The sequence below is a fragment of the Mus musculus genome, chromosome 12, assembly GCF_000001635.26.
Source record: "Mus musculus strain C57BL/6J chromosome 12, GRCm38.p6 C57BL/6J".
In the NCBI taxonomy this organism is placed as follows: Eukaryota; Metazoa; Chordata; class Mammalia; order Rodentia; family Muridae; genus Mus; species Mus musculus.
Window position 1 is genome coordinate 26,203,301 of NC_000078.6, and position 26,598 is coordinate 26,229,898.

Consider the following 26,598-nt stretch of genomic DNA (forward strand, 5'->3'; position numbering starts at 1 on the left):
AGCAAACAACACCATTGGGGGGCCACACGAGAAAAGGATGGATATGGGAAAGATACATTCATCTGAGGATCAAATGAAAGAGATCTCCCAACAAGAATCTACATAGATGAGAGGAGATGAAGGTGAGACACAAAACACGGTCTTCATGGCTCTGTAATGCCAAAAGGAGCAAAAATCACAAGTCCACAGACATGCATAGGGTGAAGAATTTGAAACCTCATCATTCTTCTCTGTGGAGTAGACAATAACATCAGGAGAAGATGACAGTATCCATGGCCTCTCTTGTGATGACAATATGCATGCCGTCTCTTGACTGCGCAAATACCCCGTAATCAGTCAGGTAAGGCCTCACAGGCAAATGCCCAAGACAATTCCAATCAACTTTGTTGTAGTCAAAGGTACAAAGGGTCTGACCACAAAGGTCACTTCACTGCTACTTGGAAGCTTAAGTATGACTGTCATCTGTTGACAGAACACTACGGCATGTAACCCCCCGTCATGCCAGGCTGACAAGTAGACACTCAAAGTGACTGGTATTAACACATTCAGAAAGCTTCATCTCACATATCCTCAGTGTCCCCTGCATTATAAAACTCTTTGCAGAAAGTCAGGTGGCGTCCACCTTTAATCCCAGCACTCGGGAGGCAGAGGCAGGCGGATTTCTGAATTCGAGGCCAGCCTGGTCTACAAAGCGAGTTCTAGGACAGTCAGGGCTATACAGAGAAACCCTGTCTCGAACCTCCCCCCCCCAAAAAAAACCTCTTTGCAGAGCTATAAAAATTCTGCTCTTACACTTAACCATAATTTCTCTCTCTTCTTATAAACCACAATTCCTACTTAATTCAAATAAAACCATGAGAATGACACGGAACATTCTTTCTTATCCATGATGTCAATATTATGTTTATACACTTGATTTTTAAATTTTTAAAGCTTGTTTATTGCAAGTAGCCCAGGTTGGCCTCAAACGCACTGTGTATTCAAGAATGACTTCTACTTGTGATTCCCTTCACTTTACCTGCCCAGTGCTGGCATTCATGGCATATCCAGTGTGCCCGAGATCAAATACGCTGCCTCATTCATGCCAGGCAAGCACCCTACTGCCGGAGTTACATCCCCAGCCTTGCTTTTTATGAGACACAAACTGCCATCTGTTTGAACTACTAAAGTTCAAACTGGGATTGAACTGGTAGAGTCTTATAGAGCAAATGGGGATGCAAAGATGTGGCTGCATGGGTGGACTGCTTCCCCAACAAGCACAAAATCCTGAGTTTGGTTCCTCAGTAAGACACATACTGGATTTAGTGGTATGTATCTGTGATTCTCACACTCAGGAGGATTAGAAGTTCAAAGTTGTACTTGGATATGTAGCAAGTTTGAGTTTGCCTTGGGATATACAGACTCTATTAAAACTTAATAAATATACAATAGCAAGTAGATTCAAAGAATTTGAAAATGAAACTCTTTTATATACTTTAAAACACTATGAAAATAATGTTATTTGATCCCTTTTATTGTTCAAAAATATGCATACATTATTTTTTGTCTTGTTTTTGTATTGTAGGGTCAAATTAAATTCCAAGTATTATTTGAAAAGGGAAAAACTAGACAATTTTATACCATATCATTCATGATCAAATTTCTACTCTTTGGGCACTTCTTTATAAAGCTGACTCCAGGATCTTTATATTGGATTTGCTTATTGGGAGAGTGCTAACATGCCACAGTGCACATTAGTGGGTCAGAAGAGAACTTCCAGGAGCTGGTTGCTCTCTTCAATCATGGGGGTCCTGAGATGGGACTCAGTCTTTATTCACTAAACCATCTTCCAGACCGGCATATGACTTTAAAAAGTTAATAGATTCAGACATGTACATGGAATGACAGAAAAAGAAAGTAAGAAAACCCAAATGAATAGGGCACCAAAGGTGTGCCTTGGTCAGCAGTGAGCTGTGAGACGAGGAGAAAGAAGGCAGACAAGAACAACCCCATGTTGAAAAGTTCTATGGCATTGTGTGTCTGTGCCCCTCACAATTTATGCACTCAAATTTTAAATCCTATGTCATGGTAATAGGAGGTATCTTGGGGTGTTGTGATCACAGGTTATTATCATCACCATCATTATTATTATTGTTATTGCTTTATTATTCTGTTTGTTCTCGTGGTAAAATTCCCAAAAGAAACCTCTGGCTCTTCTACTATATAAGGATGCAGCAATAAGTGAGCAGCTATGGATCAAAGTGGGACTTCCACATGCCCATTTGCTGGTATGTTGAACTTGGACATCTAACCACCAGAGCTGTGAGACACTTCTGTGGTTTACAGGCACCAAGTTCACAGCATTTCCTTGTATCAGTAAGAATGCACACACACTTTCTTTTGTTGGATACTTCATAACTGAGAGTGAATATTAAACTCCAAGAAAACACAGTTAGCTCTTCAAGGACTGAAGAGCATACTGACTCTCTCTTGGCTCTATGGATGAAGTAATACATGTGCGGTTGCATTTAGGACAGATAACAACTACTTCCATATTTAGAAATGAAGGAAAGAACAAAACTCCTAAATCACCAGTGGGGAGATGAGAAAGCAGAGCAAACTGCAGAGACTCCACTCTGAGACCCCAGGCATGCCATTTTCCATCTACACGGTTTCCAAACCCTTCTCTGATTTAGCAGGGCAGAGAGCAGACAGAGAAGAGTACATTTTCAGTACTGTCTCTGAATGCTGCCTGGGCATGACATTTGCCGTTCAGGATGGCGTCTTGGTTTCCAACCGATCCTGGAAGTGTGGAGCATCATGGGAGCCAAGAACACCTTCTGCCCTCTGATTTGGGCACAGCAGTGGCCACTTCACTCAGATGTATGCTTCCCAGCAGTCATTCCTGCCTCAGGGCCTGCAGACCGGCATGCAGCAATATGCTCTACCTGGGGCTACACCTGAGACCATATGGACTCTTAGCTGCTGCACCATCCAGGGCTTGCCTGCTGAACGCCGAGGACCAGATGGAGGAGACAATACCTGTGTGAGCCCGTCTGATCAGCTACTGCACCATCCAGGGCCTACCTGCAGAACGCCAAGGACCAGATGGAGCAGACAATACCTGCATGAGCCTGGCTGACTTACACTGCTGGGGCCTTGGTGTGAAGAAAATGGCAGACTATAAACATTTAAATAATAATCCCACAACACATGCTGATTCCTTTCTGCTGGGGATGGTTATGGGAAATATAAATTTGCTTTGGAATAGGACTCCACTTTATTCTTTTTGTGTTTTATTTTGTTTTTTGTTTTTTTTTCATAAAACATAAGTCCAATGATAAGACCAGACATGGATCTGAAACTTGTCAAAGTAACTTGTAGATTTCAGGCTTGACAACTAAAAGAAGAGAGTTACCAGAAGTCAAAATGGGCGATCAATGAGAAGAACAAGTTTGGAAGGAGGGATGGGATTTGGGGTTTGATTAAATTGGATTTGAAAAAGGGCTGGAGACACTGGAGGTTGACTCTTCTACTTCTTTCAAGATGTGTGTTCAGTCCATGAGAAAGTCCGACCTTAGTACACACAGCATCCAGTGACGGCATGCCACCCTGTCACTGATACCGTGCCTGAACCTCCCACTGTGACTTGGGTTATTGCGGTGACTTCACAGCTGGTCTCCCTGATTTGCATGTGCACTAACACCATGGATGATTGAGCAACTTGGAGCATGACTCAGAACATGTCATCTGTCTCCTGCATCACTCAGTGGCTTCCTGTGCCAGTCAGCAGAGAGCCAGAGTTCAGTGGTCTAGAACCCACACCCCACTGTGACCTTAGCTGCTATTAAGATCCCTTTACCTCTGCTTCCTTAGTTACCCTAGGTTTCTTCATATGCAGGTGTTCTTCTAAGTTCTGGAAACCTTCCTTTGAGTAATTTCTTTATTATAAATATTTTCCCCCAAATTTAGGATTACCTGTCTTAAAGGTGTCTCCAATTCACATAATGAGTATTCAGTTTTGCAACTGAAAGGAAAAGTGTGTTACCTGAAGTATAAAGTAGGTGGAGGCCACAGGACTGGGATGCAAAGCTTTGACTGCTCCAGTCTGTAATGCTTGCAAGTCCACCGATGTTTGACGACTGAATTTTTATGGCAGCATACAAAAAAGAGTCAAAGTCACAAGGCAAAAAGCAGTTGGGGTGGGAATTGAAGGAAACTCTTTGAGGAATACACATCTCCCAAGTGCTACTAATTTATAAAAATGGAATGAAGAATGTGTCCAAAGGGGAGGAAACAAAGAGGGTGTCTATTTCTCTGAAAGGAACACAATTCTGTTAGGTATTTCTACCCAGAGACCAATCCATGGGTCCACAGGGTCTGTACTTAAAAACCCACTTTTCCTGTGGAGATACCCTCGACAGAATCAAACAGACAACCAGTCAGCCAGTCAGCCAGCCCTATCTCATGGGATCCCCACACAAGAGAAAAGACATGGGCTAAGACTTAGGAAAGATGAGTTTATGAGCAAAATCACAAAACTGAGAAGTTACCATCTGCAGTGACTTAAGTGGCACTGGAGGGCATTCCATTAAGGGAAATGAACAGACAAAGAAGAGCAGTCAACGATTTTCCTTATGCATGGATATTTAAAAAAGAAAGCTTGGAGCTGATAACAGAACAGTGAAGACCAGAGGCTGGAAAAGGGATAGGGAAGAGGTGCAAGGGAGACCAGACTTGATCACTGCATGCTGGGAACACGTCCTATCCTAAACCACGCTAACATGTACAACTAAGGTACATTAACTCAGATGTTAAAGTACAATGCACAGTTCTGGGGCGATGGATCACTGGAGAAGAGCACTTGGTCTGTAAATATAAGGATCTATGTTTGAATTCCTAGAAACCACATAGAAAGTTGGGTCTAACTCTTAGAGCCTGTGCTGGGGATTGCAGAATACAGGCAGATCCCTGGAGTTCACTGACCATACAGCTTAACCTAACAGTGAGCATGCAGTTCAGTGAGAGATGCTGTCCAAAGAAAGTGAGACAGAGAGGGACAGAGGAAGACATCAAAAAGCATTCTCTAGTTTTCACATGCACTCACACAGACATGTACATACACATACAAATACACACAGAGAGAGACAGAGACAAACAGACAGACAGACAGACAGGCAGGCAGAGAGAGCAAGTCAGAGAGAGGGAGAGAGAGAAAGAGAGAGAGAAGGGGAGAGAGAGGTGGGGAAGGAAGAAGTGCATACGTGTTTATGAAGGAAGATAACAAAAGGTTGGTCTAGAGAGTGTCATGTACTAGAAATAATGAAACCAGAATTTAGAGAGATAATAATCCAAGTAAATATTTTTTAGAAGATCCAGTATATAAAAACGCTAAGCCAACTTAAAAGAATCAAACAAATTCTCAATTAAGAATATAGAAATTAAACATGTACTAAACTGAATAAATGTAGTGGTCAAAACATGGTTAAATTGGTAGCAGTGCTGCAGAAATTACAAAAGAATCCATGAAGTTCTACAGAAAAATAAAGCAGACGAAACAGGACACTCAAGAGACTGTGGCTGCTAACACAAAGGCAGAGGAGGACAAAAGGAAGGGGGAAGTAATAAAAACAGCTAAGAATATTCCAGGATTCATAAGAAAGGAGAGAAAAAATAAATTCTAAATTGAGTGAGTAAAGCAGTTTTTCTCCTTAGTTGATATGCCCACTTTCGTAGGACTCATTTAAAAATATGACACAGTTGTCACAGTGCATGAACGAGAAATCAAGAAAAATTATACCTTTCTCATGTCTTAGCAAAGAAAACCAGCTCACCAGTTTCTTATGTACTCTCCCAGAAGCACCATATTTATGTACAAGTATGTATATATTAATCTTTAAATGAATACATTAAGCTTTTATTTGTTTTCAATTAATCAACTCTGCTCTCCCTCTCCCTCTTTCTCCCTCTCCCTCTTTCTCCCTCTCCCTCTCCCTCTCCCTCTCCCTCTCCCTCTCCCTCTCCCTCTCTGTGTGTGCGTGCATGTGCATCTATGTCTGTGTCTGTGTCTGTGTCTGTGTCTGTGTCTGTGTCTGTGTCTGTGTCTGTGTCCATGTCTGTATGGTTGTACTTGCCTAGGCAAAAGTGTAGAGTTTGAGGGATGCTTTTCCTCTCACCTTATGGGTTTCATGAATTAAACCCAAGCCATCAAGCATCCATGACAACTATTTTAACTTATTAAGGCTCACACTCATTTTTTAAAGATAAATAATAGAACACTATATAAACATACTTCTTAATTTTTTATAGTATAAAATTTGTTCCAAAGAAGAAATATAAAATGTACTCACCATTTTTAAGGGATATAAAGGTTTCTGTTGTGTTGATGGGTAATGATGTTCTCTGTGGGGAGAGGATACACTAGAGATTGAAATCAGAACCTTCCAATGCTAAGCACAAGCTCTGCCACTACATTGTTACCTTAATGTCTCAGCTACTTCTCTGTTGCTGAGATAAAATGCCACAACTAGAAGTGAATTATGGGAGCAAGAGTTTATTTTGGCTTACGGTTCTAGACAGGAGAAGGTACCAAAAGAAGACATCTCATACTGACTGCTGGCTTCAACACATGCATGCACAGATGTGCACACCCACCTACTACCATGATGGAGAATACATCTCACACTGGCTTCTACACATACATGTACAGTTGTGTATACCCACCCACTACACCCATACACACACGGGGGAGAGGGGTAGGAGAGAGAAAGAGAGAGAAGGAGGGAGAGGGAGGGAGGGAGGGAGGGAGGGAGGGAGGGAGGAGGAGGAGGAGGAGGAGGAGGAGGAGGAAGTCGTCACTGAGTGTCTGTCTTTTTGTTTTCTTTGTATGATGGGCTACATTTTAGAAATATAGCCATACATTCTTAGACTTCCAGAGCTGAATTTTGGCTTTCCTTTTTTTCTGTAATGCATGAGACAAAAGTATGTAGCTTTGCATGTGATTTACTTATACTGTGACAATGATAGGATCCCTCACAAGGAAATGCTCAAAACTCCTTGTATGATTCTTAGAGGAAAAGAGACCATGAGGCTCATCTGCTATCTGTGATCACTGCATGCCTACCTCACCATGTCCTCCACTTTGGTAGCTCCGAATTGGTCAAGGTTTGTCTCCGTTCCTTCATTTCCTACCCTAAGCACCAATGCTATTCCTGTAAGTGCACCCTTCTCCTTCCCTTCCACGTGAATTCCCTAAAGGCTCACACTCACTCGCTTCATGCCAGCACCTGCCTCAGCACGTGGGGGATGCTGGGAACAGGACAACAGACTCATAACGTGACATATTTAAAACAGAAAAACAAGTGTGTTGGTGGTCCAAGTCTATCCTACAGAATCCTAGATTCATATCAAACGTTAAGAAAGCAACAGGGAAAGTAAGACTAGGATGATGGGGAATCAGTCTTGTTTAAGATTGTGAAGCTTCTGGGGTTTAAGCTTGCTCTCAAACTCAAATTCCAGCATGGGCAGCCTCCTCTACCTAAGAAAATGTCCACATGGGAGGGTTTTTAGGCTCAGCAGACCCCAGGGATCTTTGACCTTCAACCTTGTGGCTCTGAGAGGCCTCTTTTACTTCCTTGGATTAAAACTAGCAAACAAACAAAATCCCTGGAGGCAATAGCAATATCAAATTACCTAGAACACCTGGGTTTAAAACAGAGGAAGAAAAAGGAGGGGGAAAAAAGAAGATAAAGTTAACAATGTTGTGCGGACAATCTTTGATTTTAAAATACTTTGTAAATTAGCACCGTAGGCTTAACCCAGCTCCTCTTCTTCTTGTGTGATGGGGTGGGTAGCTGGCTGTACTTGCTCCGCAAGGAAGTATCTCTCCCTCAAGGGCTCTGTCACCTTTGCTCTTTCTCAGTCCTGGGGCCTTATGAAGTCTTGCTGTAGTCATAGCAACAAGGGAACATCACACTCCCAGCTAATTACCAATCTTTCTGGGTAAGGAAAGAAAATTAATTTCCTCGGACGGACAAGGTAAGCCTCCACACTACAAATGTTTCTTATATTATATTTCAAAAGACAAAAATGTGGCTGTCCTTTGCTGGATTCGATCAGTAATTAGTTAGAAGCATAATTTGCATTCACAGAGTAATTGTGTTTACTTTCCAAGCTAATACAATTTTCAGGGAAAACTAGTAGATCAGCAAGAGTAAGACCCCCCACCCTGTGAGCAAAGGCCTTTATGTTTTATTTAAAGTTGTCACGTGGAGCCTGCATTTTCTTTCAGATCTCTCAAGCTGTGTGGCAGTTCCCCAAATGGCTCGTTCCAGAAACAGCTTTGGATCGTACATTTGTGTCTCATCTGTTGACAAGCATTTTAGTTTTCTACGAGTTCCCTCTAGTACTCGCCTTACCAAATACAACTGTTGGCGCGGAGTCTCCAAATGGCGGATTGATACAGTCCCACAAACCCTACACTTCGCAGTCGGATCAATCACTTTGCATTTGGCTGCAACAAAGAGAAAATGATTTCTAAAGGTGCTGACTCAGAGCTTAGTGAGATTTACTTAAATGCATTTCATATTTTAATTAAAACATATAGATGCTCCTCACTTCCTTGAGAGAAGGAATATGATATCTCTCCATAGTTTGGATGTGTGCCTTTCCCTGTGGCATCCTATTCTTTCTTCTTGCTCTAATCAGGAACCAGGCATTTGGGGGGAGAGAGCTTCTGTATACAGTATGCTATTTGATTTTCTTCTCTGGTGAGCTCTTGCATAGGCTGGAGAACAGAGATTAAAGGTGTGTATATTTAGTATCAGAAAAGCAGAGTGTATGTTTTCGCATCTCCTTTATACATTAATCAAGAGAGCTGGCTTCCAGGGAACGATTGCTGCTACCATTGGGAAAAAAACAGCAGCCTCTTAATCAGTGTTTCACTGTTGTCAGCTGGGGAGTCAGGGAGAGTTAGGAGCTACTGGGCTCCTTCCCAAAGGGCTCTCATCTCCTGATAAAACTTGTCCTTTTTCCTTCCCAATCCGGAAGCCTAGGATCCAGTATCAGCAGTACTATATGTCATATTCCAGGATATTTCATTCTTGTTCCCTTAACTGATTGGTTCTATCTAGAAAGAGGCAGATTTTTTTTTGGTCCCCCTTTTAATGGAACTGTAATTCAGATTCTGAATTTCAACAATAACAAACAAATAAACACCTGTTGGACTGATTCCTAGCCTCATAGCCTGGGCATTGTCTGTGCCCTCTCTGATGAAATCCTGGGGACTGCACCTGGGTTACTATGACATTACAATACACTGGGAGTGAGATTAGACACCAGGGCCAGCTTCCACAGCTTTGAGGAATTTAATAGTGAAACTGGCTGACCCCCTTCATTACTGATCTCCAGTTTCCCTGATTTATGGATGGGAGCACTACAGCCCAGGAAATGAAGACAGTGGGTGCAGTCTACCCACAGGATAGAGGAGCAAAGCAAACCTGTCATCAAATGGCCCCAGGTCCCTGAAAGCGAGTTAGTGGTGAAAACTGGCTAGCTACCTCTTTCTATGTCTTCTGGAGGGTTTTTTTGTTTTTTGGAGTTTTTTTTTTTTTTTTTTTTTTTTTTTTTTTTTTTTGTCTGTCTGTTTGTTGTTTGCTCTTTTGGTTTTTTATAAACCCCTGAAATATAAAATCTGATTTGAATTCTAGTGGACAGCCTGATTTGTGACTTTGTTAGAGTTCATCAAAAGACCCTTACTCAGAAAGACCACAGAGACCACCGCCATTGCTGCAAAACGCATGAGGATTTTTATTGATCCAACATGTTGGGGACTCCCCTCCCAGCACACAGGCCAGAGGAGAAACCCAAAACAAAGAAAGAACACTTTTTATACCTTTGTAAGGGGTAGATTTGAGCAACAAGGTTCTCATTGGTGTAGCAAGTAACCCTTTCAGCCATTGGTTGGTTTGTATAGTGACTAAGTAACCCTTTGGCCTAGTGACTCACTTTGCTTGCTCCCATGGTGGGTTATTATGATTTGGTCAACAAAGTAATAGTACATTTTGAACTTATGGATCAGCTATTAATGTCACAACTATTAACATCAGAGGAATTCTCCCAACAAGGTCAGGGTGGTTTGTGGTCTTTGTCAGAATTCAGTGGGGGGTAGGGGGCAGGAGAATTGCTAATCTTGTTATGGTTATTTCTCTGAGAACAGCTAATATTGTTTTGGTAGCTGCAGGGTTAATCATTTTGACCTCTAAAATTATGTTTATATATTTGTTTAGTCAGCCAGCCTCCTTATCTGGCTCTGCAGTTGGCCTGCAAGTACAATTTGGAAAGTCCTGTTCGAAGGGGAAGGCACTGAGTGGTCTTGAATTCATTTTGGATATTACAACTTTTTATAGAGGTATGTTTTTTTTCTTTGTTGTCTTTTGTTTTGTTTAAAAAGAAATCAAGGGAGATGGCTGTTTTATTTTTCTCAGTGAGAACAGAAGGGCTATTTGTGTGTACTACTGGTGTCTATGGATCAGGTTACTTACTCTAAGCCAGACAGACTTACCATGCTAGGAGCCATTCCTTCAATCCAGGAGTTAATGACAGCAACTGGATCTGCAAACAGAAGTGGTCCCTTTAAATTCTGGAAAGGCTATCCCTGGAGACTAAATTCAAATATCTTTGTCTATTAGACTGATGTTTTCTGGTTTGCAGAATGGATTGAGTCAGCATTCCTCACATGTGTCTGTGGATAAAGACGACAACAAATGCATTGGATATCATTGTCTCTGCAGATTTGATCACTTAGCATTATAATACTGATCCTTAATTTATGGCGGGGATAGAACCAAATTCCTTGACTTTTCTACTACAGCAAGTAAAAAATTCACGTGCATAAAACCAGAGAGGCCACCTTCCTACTCCCTCAAGGAGTAGTCTAATGGAAACTTCAGCATTCTCTATCCTCTGCCAGTCTCCTCTGTAGACATTTTCATGTCTGTGGTGTCTAGTCAATGAGAGCAGGGCAGTCAGGGAGGGTGGGCTTGTTTATCGACCAAAGGATTCTGATAGGGTGACAGTTTCTGACCATTTGTCTTTCTCTTGCTTCCTCAAGGCAAATACATCTGACCTCTACTTGTGTGTTTGGAAGTTAGAACAGTATAGTGATAAGTTCCTAGGTCTCTGTCCTACCTGTGTGGCTTTGGGTGATTTATACAATCTCTCTCTGATACAATGTGCCTAGACATAGCTCCACACAACAATAGCAACAACTTCAAAGGACCATTTTTAGGAGACAATCCCTTGAAATGCTTAGGATCCGTGAATGGATCCCTGAGACATTATTAGCCATTTACATTATATTTTTTCATTATTTGCAGCACATATGTGCTGAACTGGAGCCCAGAGACCATAAACCTTCAATCAATTGCTTCTTTTCTAGAATAGATGAGAACCAGGGAGCTACACCAGGCTTCACAGACTCAGTTATCTTTGCAGGAAACTCTTCTAGATTAGCCAAAACATATAATGATCATGACTTCAAAAACCTATTCATCACCTTAGCATCATCAAATGTTGTCCCTTGAGCAAAATAATACAGAAATCTATGGTCATGCAACCCACTTTCTGCTTCACATAAAATACGTTTTCACCTCCTGAGCTATGTACAGCCACCATGAATTCCAGTCCATCAAATCTCAGTGCTAGCAAGGTTTTTATCTTGTAACTGATAGAAAGTGTGGCTAGCACATGGCTCCACAAATATTTAGGAAGAGAGCAAAGAGAGGTGCCCAGTTTGGTGGGCTTATGGTTTAATTTCTGGGCATCCCACTGCAAACTGTTACTTTTAAGTTCAGTTAACCCTTATCTTCCACAGCGTACTATCAATTCCCCTACTCTCTAAAATGGGTTTCTGATATCCCAAGCACAACCTGTTGTGTCCTCTGATTTTCACATGCAGAACAGTGAAATAGCAGAGTTACTGACACTGAAGTTCCTGGCTCAGGTTAAACAGAGCCATATTCTGCCATAAAGGTCTGGCTCTTGTTTGTGTCTTAAATGTGTCTGTGTGATACCATTGTTTAAATTGAACTTTAGTGTAATAGTGAAGGTGTTCTAGTTTCCTTATCTGACTCTGACAAGCACCATGAACAAAGCAACTTAGATAGAAAAGAGTTTATGTGGTTTATATTTCTCTGTCATGGTTCGTCATTGAGGGAAGCCAGAGAAGGAACTAAAGCGGGAGCTTGTAGCAGAGATCATGCAGGAATGCTGTTTGCTGGCTTACTCACAGGATTATGTTCAGTTGGCTTTCTTATACAACCCAGGGAATAATGCTACCCACAGGGGGCTGGGCCCTCCTACATCAATTAATAATCAAGATAACCCCACAAAGACATTCCCAAAGGTTAATCTGATTTGGATAAATCCTCAATTGAGATGGGCTCAATTGACTCTTGTCTGTATCAATTTGACCACTAAAACTGACCAGTACGAAAGGCATTCTACCATTTCCAAGTGTAAGAAGACCAACATACTCTAAGATGAAAATACATGTGCTAGTTACAGATCTGACAATTGTGAGTCAGGGACAACTAACAATACATATAATACCACCAAAGATGCAAATAAACAGAACCATATATACAAGATGTCACACTGCCCAGTGTATGAACTTGTGACCAGAGACGTGGGGAAACAAAATCCCATTTCCTCCCTCTAGGTCTGCCTGACTCAAGATAATAATTCCAAGTCTCCAGTGGCTTTGAAGGACATAGCTAGAGTGAATGAATAAGAATTGACTCTACCAAAGAAAATAAAAACTATAATGGTCTTTTTTGATGGTTTGGGGCTTATTGTAAGAGACACATATATAAAACATTAACAAAAGCATCATTGTCTAACACTACAGCAGTGAATACCTTGTTGCTGACATAAATTCTTAATATTCCTATTAGAGTCCTTAATCTTTCTACATATATTCTGACACACTATGAATCAACAAATTAAGAGGTAATATCCTTATCATCCCATATTTCTATTTATGCAAATTTTCACAGTTCTTTCTGCTAGGCAACTGTATCTCTCATATTGTTTAGTTCTTTGCCAAAATGGACAATATCCTATTACCAGCTTGTATATCACAGCCCTACAGATACTGAGAGCAACTATCAACTTTCCATTTGATTTCTTATATATTCTAGGTTGCTATTCTCTTCTTTGAAGGGCTTCTCTTTCATTTGAGAACATGCCTTTCCTCTTTCCAGACTTTTCTCAGTGTTCCCACATCTCACTTGGGAGGATGGGTTAAATAATTGATCCCTGTTAATTTCAAAGGGGGCTGCTACCTTGACAAGGTGACAGAGTCATCGAAAGGATGCTGTGATATCACGTTGTTCACATCCTCTGAAACATAACAAAATGTCATAGCAAGAATAGTCATATGCTACAAAAAACAACTGCATGTTATGCACTGAATGTTACATATTGAAACTTGTTCTACCAGTGGATGGGCTATTCCAGGGTTTTTTGAGAACTTGGGGAAGTGGGGTCTAATAGGTGGATCAGCATCCTGGGAACTTGGAGTCATATCATCCTTTTATGTCTACTACCTGGCTACCATGAACCCTGTCCATCTATTCTTTTCTTCCATTAACAATGGGACATTGAAGCATTGCCCCTGGGCTCCTCCATGGATCCTCCAAAGATAAGGTTCCACTACACTTTTAAGTATAGTGTTGAGTTGATTCAACAAGGAACAGCAGTGAAAATACTGGCTGCTGAGAGCCACTCAGAGCAACATCTTTCGGGCAGCATGTGGGAGCATCTGCCTTTGAATAGGAGGTTTCAGAGAAGGAAATGAGTAGCTTGTTCTAAGCAGGCACCCATGAGCATAGCTGGGCAATCAACATGGGGATATGAGGAAAGGCATACAGACATGTGAGTTTGAGGCAGAAAGAACATTGCCTAGCAACTAGCCAAGAAGATGGAGCATGTCCCAACCACCTTTACAACCAGACATGTTCACCATCCTTGCTGTCACACCACAGGTTGCTGCAATGAGCAGAGTAGGAAAAAGGATACAAGTATTTGGGTCATTTCATGTCTAAGAAAGACCCTGCCCTCTTGTTTCCCTAATGGAGTCTGAACTTTTGAGATGGCAAGAGGACTGTGGTTATTTGATGTGGATTCTGGATGATCACTGGGTCTTCATAGGCCTTTCTCTAATCTCAACTCTCTTACTTCCCCCGTGCCTTCTTCTATCGCACACACATACACATACACACACACACACACACACACACTCACACACACACACTTGCATACACAGATCACAGACATACAAATAGATACATATACATACAATACACATATACATATATACACATACACACACACACACACATAGAGAGAGACACACACACACATATACATATATACACACAGACACATACATATAATACACACAGAGACATACATACATATATATATATATATATATATATATATATATATATATATATATATATACACAGACACATATACATACATACATACACACACACAGACATGCATATGTGTAATACACAGAGAGAGAAAGAGCATTCGGTTCTCTTATATAATAGCTCTAATATCAGGTTCTTCATGTGGTCAGATCCTCCCTTTAGAAGCATTTCTCTCCTTCTATTACCAAGCTAGATTTCTCTTTCCCTCAGGTCTCCATTCATTCATTGTCAAGGTCATCCTCATTGAGTGTCTTCTCAATGCCAGATCTCAGTAGACCCTTCGTGATGTTTTCATGAATTTGTTAACACAAATGCCATTTTCCTCAGCAGATTAAAATGACATAGGTAAAAGTTACAGCTGCTGGTACATAAGCAGCAAGTTACACATCTCAGAAGGAGGGAGAGAGGGAAGACAACACAGAGTGGGAAAGGAGAGCAAGACTTCAAAAGGATGACTCTCCGGAAGCACTGCAAACTGCTAAGAAAGGCCAGGAGATATTCTGTTTAGTTGTATTTAAGAAGCAGGCATTATGTAGGCATGGTGGCACACATCCTTAATCCAGCACTTAGAGAGCAGAGATAGACAGATTTCTGTGAGTTCAAGGGCAGCCTGGTCTTCAAAGTGAGTTTAGGGCTTTGCAGTGAGTCCCTTGTGGGAGGAGGAGGAAAAAAAAGTGGAAGAGGAGGAGAATGGGGTAAGAGATATTTCTGATCCTGGTGAAGTAAATGTAACTTTGAAATGCTAGCAACTTCCTAGCTAAGATCATGTGTGCTTCCATGTAGAAGAAAGCAATGGTTTGAGCTTCAGTATTTCATTTTCCCATGAAAAAAGAAGAGTGCAGAGGCTACATGAATCCTAGGCATCTTGGGACCAGGTGTCCCCATACCTCTGCCATACCTTGGGTACCATCTTCATCATCATGACCCATCATCATGTGGGGATAGGATGGAAAGTAGAGGATAGAAACAAGGGCTTACTTCTTCCACTGAAACTGTAACCCCAAAAGTCACAATCCACACCCCTTTGCACTTCATTCTCCAGTTCTTAGGAATTTGCCTCTCCGAGGTTGGAAGAAAGACTTGCAGAGGAAGCAGTCTAGCAACTATGTAATCTATCATTTCTTTAACCAGGAACTAAGAGACAGAAGACATGAGTAGAGTCTCCTACCAACAACTCCATGACTCTGTCCTGAAAGTTTATGATATAAACAGAATTCTACAGTCTTAAAATTGACACAAGCCTCTGTTGTAAAGCTACAAGGACCAAAACAAAGAAAAAAATAAAAGTGAAAAGAGCCCAATAAAGAACAGAATGGGGAATAACAAACCTGACATACAATATTATACAAAAATAGGACACATTTTCCTGCAGAGCCTCCAGTCACCCACAAACACACCTCCTTTGAATTAAATAGCGTGAAACAGAAACAAAGTCGTGCTTTCCTGACACTTAAAAGTCAACACATAGGGTGTCTGCCAGGAGTCTGAAAGGAACAGCGATTTGATAAATGGTGTCTCAGGGTCTAATCAAACATCACTGGTAACTATGGACGCAAAAGATTGTTATGCTGGGGAGAGATGCTTGCTGAAGTATTGCCTGGGAGGAGAAAAAACTAGGTCACTGAGGTGACCAAGTGTTCTCTTTATTTTCTGTGGCTGCCCCAACGAGGCAGGCAGCTGGACTGATTGAGTTCTGTCATAAATTAATAGGAATGGATGACAGAGAGTCAGAAATCTTGATGTCTCATGTCGTGTGCTGCTGAAACCAGAGGTCTGAGAGACAGAGCATCACAAGGCCCATCTGTCACCAGAGGCAAAGATATTCTCTAACCTGAGGCTCTGCAAGGCACCTAGGCCTCCACCTGATGTCAGACAGCCTGTTTCTTTATTTCAAAGAAAAATAACCAGGGCTGGATGCCAGAAAGGAGGCCTGGGCCCCCCACTACCAGCAGCAGGAGAGATCATTAGCTTAATCTTCCAACACTTACAACCCAGAACAAGGCAGCTCCAGAGAGGACAGCAAAGGAAGACCAAGGGTAACCTCCCTTCATGACAGAGACTCAGAAAAGCAGAGGAGAGGTGCATGGGACTGGCCAGGAGTTGATCTTCCTTGTAGGAATTCCTGTCCTTCCCCAGAACGCCTCCACAAGCTCATTCATGAGCTTTTCTCCTTCCCTAGTGTTAAAAGACCAAAAATGCTAGCCTGTGAGCAACTATTTAAGCAGGTCATCTAATATTAAAATTCCCTGCTTCAAACTGCTTTAATGACTTTACATGCACATTGTGACCATATTCAAACTTAAGCTTATTTATTGTGCTTTTGAAAACCTCAAACACGTAGGTATCTGGCATTGAAGTGGCTGTTTACTTCAGCAAGTTACACGGGCAACCAAATGAATCTGCCTTCTTCACTCCTCATCTATGGTAGACTTTCTTTCCAACGCTCAGCCATACAGTCACTCTGGTCACCTGCCAGTGTGCCACAGCACTGAAGTCCTATCCCTCCGCCTGAGCATAGCCTCCAGCTTGAGGCGAGCCAAGGGCAGGACTTGTTCCCTGGATGAATGTACTCTTGAAACTTTTTTCGCATCATGGGCTGTGTCTCTACAAGGAGGGATCTGGGGTTCACTGGATGGGTCAAGCTCAAACAGGTCTGACACTGCACAATGGCAACATGAAAGTCAAGAGTTGCCTACTCAGCAGCTGTGGGCATCAGCCGAATCGGCTGAGGTTATCTGCCTCTCCACCTTGGCTCTCAGTGAGAAAGGAAGTCATCATCAAAGTCACAAATTCCTAGTAGCCTTAGCTATCAATATTGTGAGGCTCTGGGCCTCCTGGGGAGGCTGGAGGTGGGTAGCTACCAGCACAATGCACTGGAACACACTGGAATAAAAACTTATGGCTGGGGATGTCAATGAGTCCCTTGGAAATGTTTTTAGCTTTGATGTGTATACCTTAGCAAGAGTTGGGTAGTAGAGAAGATGGATACTAGAGAAACTATGGACAGGAATGATGAGTGAATATGAGCAAAAGGTGCACAAATATAGAAAATTGTCAATCAATAAAAATACTCTGTTTATATTTAGAAACAAAAAGAGCTCCCCTCTCTTCACAGATAAGAGATATAATACCCCTACCTCTTGCCCTTGCAGGTCAAAGAAACTTCATGGCTATGTGTACAAGATGCCTAGCCTCCTTTGATGGCCAACTTTGGTCTACTTTTTCCTAACAGGCTGTGTGGGAGGGGTTTTGTGAGAGCTTCTGAGAGCTCCAAAACTTCTGAAGGTGTTCTTTGACTCCTAGAGACAATTTGAGCAAATACATGGCAAAGGCCAAATGAAGTCCGGAGATGTACAGATTCAAGACTTCCCAGCTTCCAGCAGATGAGGTGACTTGGAAGGACAGGGAACCAAGGGAACAGACTGAACCCACACTCCGATCAAAAAGCCTGCATTTGTCTGGTAGTTTTGCTTGATTTTAGAGTGAAAATGGAGTTAATTTTCTAATTTGTGATAATTAGGGGAGGGAAGGAGAGACAAATAGGTACCATAAAAATCATGACGATAAGGCACATGACATTTCCTACAATACTGTTAGAAAAGGACAGTTCTGAGATCCTGAAAGCCTAGCACTTGGTAGAAAGATAATTTGTTCTCAGTATAGATCTATATAAGGACTGATTGAGAAGGGCAATAGTGGAAGTTTATTCGTAAAATAAAAATGAGTTCTTCCTAGAGAGAAGTTCACCGGGTGGTATTATCAGCACTGGGTTTCCCATGAGGCCCAGGACTGTCTGGAAAGCATTCAAAAGATGTTAGATTATCACCTACATAATCTCCTTAGGACTAAGCCTATATTGAGTAGGCAGCAGAACCAAAATCCAATATAGTCTCATTAACTCTACAGATCTGTGTGATCCTATGGAAACATGGGTGTGAATGGAAAGTGGGCTCCTGGCGCCCTGAATAGTAAGTAGTTAGATCATAGCCCATTGGTACACTGCAGGGTAAGGATGATGACTTATGCACCACTGGTCCCCGTGGCTAAGACAAACTATTGGAAGGGTTAATTCTGTCCCACTGTTTAAGGATATTGGCCATCAAGGCAGGGAAGGCACAAGAGCAGACACCTGAAGCAGCTCCCCACATCACATCTACAGTCCTGAAGCTGAGAGAAAACTGAGACTCAGCCCCCATCCCCTCTTCATTCATTTAAGAAACACCCTCACAGACACCCAGAAGTATGTATGTCTCCTAGGTGACTCTAAATCCAATGAGTTGGCAATCAAGATGAATTATTGCACTGACCAAATAGAAACACAGAAATATCTAGCATTCAGAGAGCATAGTCCCCTGCCATGCATTTGCTAAGCATTTAGAGTGCCTGATACAGTCTCCTAGAAACAGGTCCCTCCTTCCAAAGCAATAGCAAGCACAGTGATTCATGTTTGATCTTACATTAAATCTCCCTAGAGCTAGGCTCCTTGAGTTTTTTTTTTACATTCCAAAGGAAACAGCCGTTGGCTCCTTCCCAATACTCTCTGCTAAAGCCTTTTTATCTATAAGCCACCTGACTGAGAAACACCTGGAAGTCACCTTCTCATGGGCAATTAAGAATGACGGTTTAAAAAAGGATGTATCAGTCATCAAGCAGTAGAAAAGACCAAGGATCCAAAGGTGCCTGGAGATGGTCCTTTCCATCAAGGATGCTGGCCATTCAATAACAAACTTCAGAGAGCAACTGTAACATATCAAACAATAATGGACTCGGAAAATGTACAGTTTGCTTGAACCTCCCCATCATCTACCATGAAGTTGGGTTTATCCACTTTAGTGATGGAGATGATGAGACTTAGGGCATTGAGCTGAACACCGTGGCTTCCTAACTATGGGGGACAGAGGCTTGGAACTGGGAGACTTTCCTTCTCTCATGAACATAAACATGCAGAGAGGATGGGAGAGAACCGGGTTTGGGAGACATGAAAACAAGTTTTGCAGGATCAACATGGGGACCCAGTGTCTACCTGTCTTTCTATACTGACACAGTAGTCTTCTCTACATCAGACTAGAAGCACCAGAGTCACCTGTTGCTGCCCATTTACAATGGAAGCTAACACTTTTCTGTGGAGCAACCACTGTTGGCCAGGGTCTACATGTCTGTGCACCTACCTGCTAGACACTGCAGGTCCAGAATCCCACGCACTCTTTTGAATGTTCTTCCATTCAATTGGCTCCACCCTACCCCACTTACAAGATCAACCAAGTATCTGTCAGGCTTCCCCACACTGTGTCCTCATTAAGCATCAGGATAATGTCACTGCAGCAAGGGAAGCCTGCTGCCTTCAGTGACCGTGCACTGAGGGCTGATGGAGGTGGACTCACAGCCCCTGACTTCTATTTCCAGCGTTGCAGTTTGTGAAGAGTTTGGAGTTGCCTCACCAGACTTCCTCATGGCCCGAGGAGGTACATGACACATGACATCTCACTTGTGATAGAGGTGACAGAATCCTGGAGTGTTACACTAGCAGTTGTTTAATTCATTAAATCATGAGAATTTTTTTCTCACTGAAGTAGCCAAACAGGCCATCTCCAACACTGTCATACTTGATACCTTACCATATCAGATAGTCAACCTGCCTGTAGATAAGCAAAACCTAGGGTTCCATTGCCTGCCTTCTGACTGCATCTGAGATAATTAAATGTCACACTCATATATTACCTTCCACCCCCAGTCTGGCCACATGCCAGCCTGTACCCCTATACCTCAGACTCTATGGATGTCTGCTGCCCCTCTTAGTACCTTATTGCTTTCCTTGCTAGCTAACTACAGATAGGGTGAAGCTTCTATCATCTACTTTCTTTCATGACAAAGAGCCATGCTATTTACGCTCAGGTGTGTCCCTAAGCAAAATGCCCAGGTCTGTGTTTATATCCTAATGTCTTCACAGACTTTTAGCTGATATAAAAGGAGGGACAAGAAAGACTTCCACCACCTAGAGACCTCACTCAATGCAAGAGTTTTCTCTGACAGAGTTCATGGTCCATCAGAAATGAGAGCAGATATCATGGCTGACCATCAAGTACAGGAACTCTGGTGAGAAAGGACTCTGCTGGCAGAGGTAGAGTCTGGTATGCTAGGCAAATTAGCACAGGATTATGGGAAGGTAGTGAAACATGGTTTAAAAAATAAACAAACAAAAACCTTAAACCTAAACTAAAAGAAAAAGACACATAAGAAAGAAGTGATTCTCACTTCTATGAAAAATAGAGCTGACTTTGGGGTAATCCCATGGGTTTCTGGGGTGACCGAGTTGATTGGAAAAGTTGTACAGTCTATGTGAGGACTCTGTGTACATGGCCAGCCTAATCCTGTGGAGTCTCATAGAGACCCATCAAATGTCTAATCTTTTGAATGCTGGCCTTACCTAATCCTTCCAACTTGGTAAAGAACTGCTTTGGCCTCACTTTGCGAATGAACAAACTGATGATTGCAAAAAGCAAGGTCTAGTTCACATCATTGGAATCATACCTCCATCTCTTTATAGCACCTGCCTCTGCAATAAAAGCATGAACTCCCCAAGAAGAGACTACATGTTTATTTAACACAAGCCAGCCAGTAGTCAGCATCTGGAAAGTACACCAGTGAAAATGTGGTGAAGAAGAAGACACTGCGAATGACCCAGCTCTGTGCCTGACGGGATGAGATACTCTGCATAGATCCAAATCAAGAGATTTATATTGGCAGTCCTTGCTTTGAGACGCAGACTTAAGCACCATTTTCCTTTTCTCCAATTGTATGTACACACACACACAGGCATGCATCTTTATGTGAAGTGGACTGGTACCTCTGCATTCATTTTAGTGTGAATGTGTGAAGGAAGAACCAGTGGCTGACAGGAAGCACTGCACACAGTAATGTTTAAGTTTTCGTCTCCATTTGAATCGTGCCTGTGAGAATGTAATGAAAGCTTAAATCAAGATAAGCTGCAGTAGTCAGATTCCTGCTCACAGGAGTCAGTCTCTTTTGTTTGTAGGAGCCTTTTTCTTCAACATTGAAACGTATCGCAATGTTATTTGGCCTGTTTATTTTGGATAGACAATCTGCACAGCTAATTGTACCACCATGTTAAGTGTGTGCGAGGTGTGTGCATGTGTGTGTGGTATGATATGTCTCTGTGTGTTCATGTGTATATATCCGTGTGTCCCTGTGTACATGTGCATGTTTATGTGTATGTTTGTGTTTGTGTATGATCATGTGTTACATGTGTGTGGAGGTCAGAGGATGTAGTCATAAGTGTGATTTCTCAGGGGTCACTCACCTTGCTTTTGGAGGCAGGGCCTTTCATTGAGCTGGAGTTTGTCAAACGTGAGAAGCTGGCTAGTGACCCTCAGGGATCTTCCTGTCCCTACCTCCCCAGCACTGTGGTTACAAGCAACAAGCAGGGGCCACTGAGCCCATCTTTTCACACGGATGCTGGGGCTCAAAGCCAATTCCTTTTGTCTCTAGACTGAATGCCATATCTGCTAAGCCATATCCTCAGCACCTGCATCATGGTTTCTTTGCTTTTAAAGATTCATTTATTTTTATTATGTGTATGTGTGTGAGCCTATGTAAGTTTTTATGGACCATGTAAATGTCTGGTGCCCACAGAGGCCAGAAAAGTGTATCAAATGCCCTGGAACTGAAGCTGTAGGTGGCCACGTCCTGCCCATATGTGTGCTGGGAAGTGAACCCATGTCTTCTAACCCTTAACCATTGAATCATATGCTTAGCTCCCCATGCTAAACCATTTTTACTTAAGGAAAAATAGAAACCAGTCTTGCTTGCTGCCCTTATCCAATTGTCTAAAGCAACCAAAAAACATGTCAAGGGGGTCATCTGACCCTTCCTTCTCTCTGGAAGCTTCCATCACACAGGGGATGTCGTAGTCAAAGGGACTAAACAGCACTAATTGTAGCTATACCCCTCTTCTGTATGTCCTTACTATGTTTCTCCAGAAGTCCACCCTAAAGCAAGAAACCCCTGTGTCAAGAGAGCTGCTGGTCTTTACGGCTACAACAGACATGCCTGTTGCTTCTGACTTGTGTCTGGTCACTTTCGAGACCAATCAAGACATTTAAGAATTAAAGGCTTACTGCTTCTTCAGATGCTAATGTCTTAGAGCTTCAATAGCAGTTATAATCATGGGCTGACAAATCCTGCTTCATTAGAAAACGTTCTTTCCAGGCAACACCTACCTAAGTGTTACAGTGGATCCACAACTGGAAACACTTGGAACAGGCAGTTCATGCCAAGAAAAAAGAAGGAAAAAGATCACAATTTGGATACTTATGCATTTTTCTACATGCAGGACCTTATTTTCATATTATTTATTCATCAAGGATCAGATTATTCTAAATTTCTCTCTTTCCCTTTACATTGGAAGTTAATACAATAAAGCATTATTAAATGCACACCAACTGGCAAACTGTTCTTTGAGCATCACTGTCACCAAATTGCTCACCCCCTTCCCCAAGGCAGAGCACTAAAGCTTATACTATCTTTATTTTATTTATTTTATTTTTTTTGCTCCTATCTTAACTTTTGGGGGAAGGTTAAATTATTCTGAAAGTTCTGAGCCATCTACATATTTATTCTTTTTAAAGGTTCTGTGGTGTGTTAGCATCTGTATTGCCAGAAAACAAAATTTTCTTCAAAGTTATTCTTGGGCAGGCCTGGGACGCAACCCATATGTCCCACAGTTAGTGTAGCTCAAGGTTTTAAATTTATGCCACTTTTTCCAAACTTGACTGCAGTGTTCTTTGGTTTGGTGAATTTGTGGCGCCACCTATAGGTCAGATCTCAGAAGTTCACTTTCCTTTATCTGAAAATCATCTTTCAAGTTATGTCATTAAAATGATGGCTCTGAGGGTCTTGAAGATTTCAGACTGAATAAAAATAAATAGAATGTCCTACAGTAACAGAGGGGCATTATCAGCCAACCTAGGTCCCTAGCCTGGATGAACGAGGAAGAACAGACAAAGAAGTATTTTTCATTCCTTCTAACCTCTTTAAACATTTCCCCAGCTCCTATCACAGACTAGCTTCTTTGGGAGAGGATATGAACTTGAGCCACGGGCTCTTGGAGAGAGAAGACCTCGGTGGCTGTTGGGGGTAGTGTGTATTATATAGAAACTCAATAGAAAGCAAGGAGGGTCCAACATTCCTGTTTCCTTCCTCCCCTGTTGTCTAGATACTTGTGGTGCGGAGATTAAAATTTTCAGGGATGGAGGCCAAGGGAGAGTTTCACAGCACAGCACTCTCACTAATAAATATCTCTCTGAAAACAGCCACAGCCCTCAGAACTGTGATTGTCCTCCAGTCTCCATCCTTGTGTGTGACCACCCTTGCTCTCTAAGTAATTAGAACCATAAAACTGTGGAGAACCCAGCAGCGCTAACCTGCCTAATATGTGGGTAAGTGACAGAACTAAGTCTGCTTTAAAGCGTGGATTCAGACCCTTCTTTGCATCGTCATAACCCACATGCGGGTTGTGTGCCCAGGCCAAACCCCTCAACACACATCCATAAAGAAGATGCAATTTGCTATATATGGATTGTGTACTTGAAGAGCTTTAAAAATCAAGCCTTGGATCGAAAATAAAAATTAATTTTTAATATTTCTGTTAGTCCATCTGCCAAAATGATGCCTTCCTTTTTAATTTTTTTTAAAAAGTCTTCAGTCTAACAAAGAGCAGTTGGGCAGCTATGGATGGAAAAAAAAAACTCAGCAGTCAACTGCCTTGTAAATTAGAAGCTGTGGTTGTAAAGACGGATTTGTGCAACAGTGGGAGTGGAGAGTGTGTCTGCCTTGTAAATTTAATTAAACAGCAGGTGCAAAAATCAGGTCATATGGCTTTGATGTGCCCCGTGCGAGGATGACAACCAGACAATGATTCTAATATGAAGAAATTTGCATACATTTGCATCGGACCGCAGAGAGCGCTGGGCCCTTGCCACGTTCTGCATTTTATATCTAGGAAGTTGAATAAGATTTGAATGAACGATTTCTATTTAGACACAGCGGAAAAATACAACGAGCTTGCGGCCCTCGCACAGAAGGCCGTGTGGCCAGCAGGGAAAGCCTATGAGGGACACTCTGAAAAGCAACCGCCCGCCCTCCTTAACAGTGGCAGATGCAAAAATGCTCAAAATGGAAGGAAGGAGACAGTGGGGAGGGAAGGGGAGGGGAGGGAAATGTACTGTACTTTGATTTTTTAAGACTTTCACAGAAGGTGCCACATTGAATAAGCCCTTCCTTCGTGGCTCATTCTTTTCGCTCCCATCGTCCCTGCTGTAAATCCTTAAATATAAAAATCAGAAAGACTTCTCAAATGAAGCAAGTATCATCTTATATAATTGGCTTCTGCTTTTAAAGGAATGTCTCTTTTCCTGTCGGATTGTGCAAACCTCATCTTCCGTAGCGACACACCAGGATGTTTAGTGTAAATGATGTCCTCTGTGCTTATGTCTCCTGGCATAGATATGAAAATATTGTGAATACATAATCCTACTGCTGGCCATCAGCATTTTCTCTGGATTGTTCAGGAGAAAGCAATGATGGGGATTGAAGCCAACTGCTCCAGATGAGCTGGTGGGTGCAGAAGTTAAAGGGCTTCAGAGGAATCCCACTGGGCATCTTGACAATCAAGGTACCCTCTGTGAGAAACCACCTGGGCAGGTATAAATCTCATTGGAAATTGTTCTGGTCCCGCATACACATACACGTCTGGCTAGTCCTCGAGTCCCGGGTTCTGAGACTGACTGGAGCCCCTCCTGGCCTCTGCAGCATCCCTCCCTCCTGAGAGGAGCCCCTGCTACCCACACAGAGTATGCTGTAGGCCAGCCTTGATTTTTATGAACAGTGTGATATGATGTCCAAAAGAAAGATATAATTTGGTTTCCTGAGGACTTATTTTACTGTCAATTATTGATACCAATAGTTCCATTATTATGTATATGTGGGTGTTTCAGTGGAGTTGGTTTTAAATGCAGGCCCAATCCTGATATCGTGTTCATTTATTACCTGCCAAATTAACTTGCTGACAGTAAAGGTGGTGAAATCACTTAAAATACTACATTCAGAAAGCAGGGCTTCTATCTTTGAGTTCCTTTTTTTTTTTTTTTTAATGTTTAGCCTACCCTACTGTCTTCTAATTGTATGCAGGATTTCTTATCTTCCCCTCCATGTTGCAAATTCCAAAAGGGCTCCACTCACTTCCAATTGTCACACTGAGTCAGCACTTACACCAATGCTTGGTGTGGAGATGGCGTTCATCATTATGCTTACTTAATGGAATAGTTGTTTTTATATAAGAATCCACGTTGAGACTAAGTGTAGTTAGCTAGTCTGTTAATAAACAGTACATATCTGGGGTTAGTAGGGAAGGAAGAGGCCAGCACATTCAGTCTGTCCTTAGGAAGTGAGCTTTCTGTTAGTTCACACAGACATACAAGATGCAGAGCCATGGCCCAGGGCTCTAGAGTCTTGTTCTCAGTGGGGGGAAAGCTAACATTACTAAGAAACAAGGGTTCATAATGTACCCTTCCCCAAAAATATATGTGTCCCCATATATACACAGTAGGCAGCGTGGACCAAGTATACATTAGGTCCTCTGAGTGAGTGGTCCTTCTGGCTCCTCTGCTTCAGTGACTTTCTTGACTCTCTCCCTCTGGGGTTCCCGTTCTTGACTCCCCAGTGATATGGCGGAGTTGACTCCACACCAAGCTGAGCACTCACTATGCTCATCCCAATCCCATATTTTTTCGGGGGGAGGGAATTCAGCCCGTTATGATAGCAAGCCACAGGGTTGCTCCACAGCCTCTCGAAAGGCTAGGGAGACATCTGGAAAGTACTTACAAGTGCCACATGCAGGTCTCTTCATGGGGACAGTGGAGGAAATGTGTGCTGTGAATGGCTTTTGTTGAGGAGAGCTGAGGAATTTCTCAACGGACGTTCAGACAATTAAGAGGATCTTAGTGGTATGTATCGGAGCAGACTAAGAAGCAGGAGCCTGTGTTGCGTGGAGACTGGATCTCTCTTCTACTGGGATGCTACTCAGGCTTCCTTAGGAAACACT

General features: G+C 42.2%; 2 long non-coding RNA genes across 2 annotated transcripts in view; one reads left to right on the top strand and one right to left on the bottom strand.

Moving 5' to 3' along the window:
• The window catches only part of Gm29687 (predicted gene, 29687), a 118,544-nt gene extending 111,339 nt beyond the window's left edge, over nucleotides 1-7,205 (bottom strand). The window contains exons 1-2 of the long non-coding RNA NR_131149.1: nucleotides 7,103-7,205; nucleotides 6,330-6,381 (exon numbers count right to left, since the gene is read on the bottom strand). This is a non-coding gene — a long non-coding RNA (predicted gene, 29687). The remainder of the gene's footprint in view (nucleotides 1-6,329; nucleotides 6,382-7,102) is intronic.
• Nucleotides 7,206-7,966: 761 nt separating this feature from the next.
• The window catches only part of 4930480M12Rik (RIKEN cDNA 4930480M12 gene), a 29,441-nt gene continuing 10,809 nt past the window's right edge, over nucleotides 7,967-26,598 (top strand). The window contains exons 1-2 of the long non-coding RNA NR_046278.1: nucleotides 7,967-8,016; nucleotides 10,266-10,387. This is a non-coding gene — a long non-coding RNA (RIKEN cDNA 4930480M12 gene). The remainder of the gene's footprint in view (nucleotides 8,017-10,265; nucleotides 10,388-26,598) is intronic.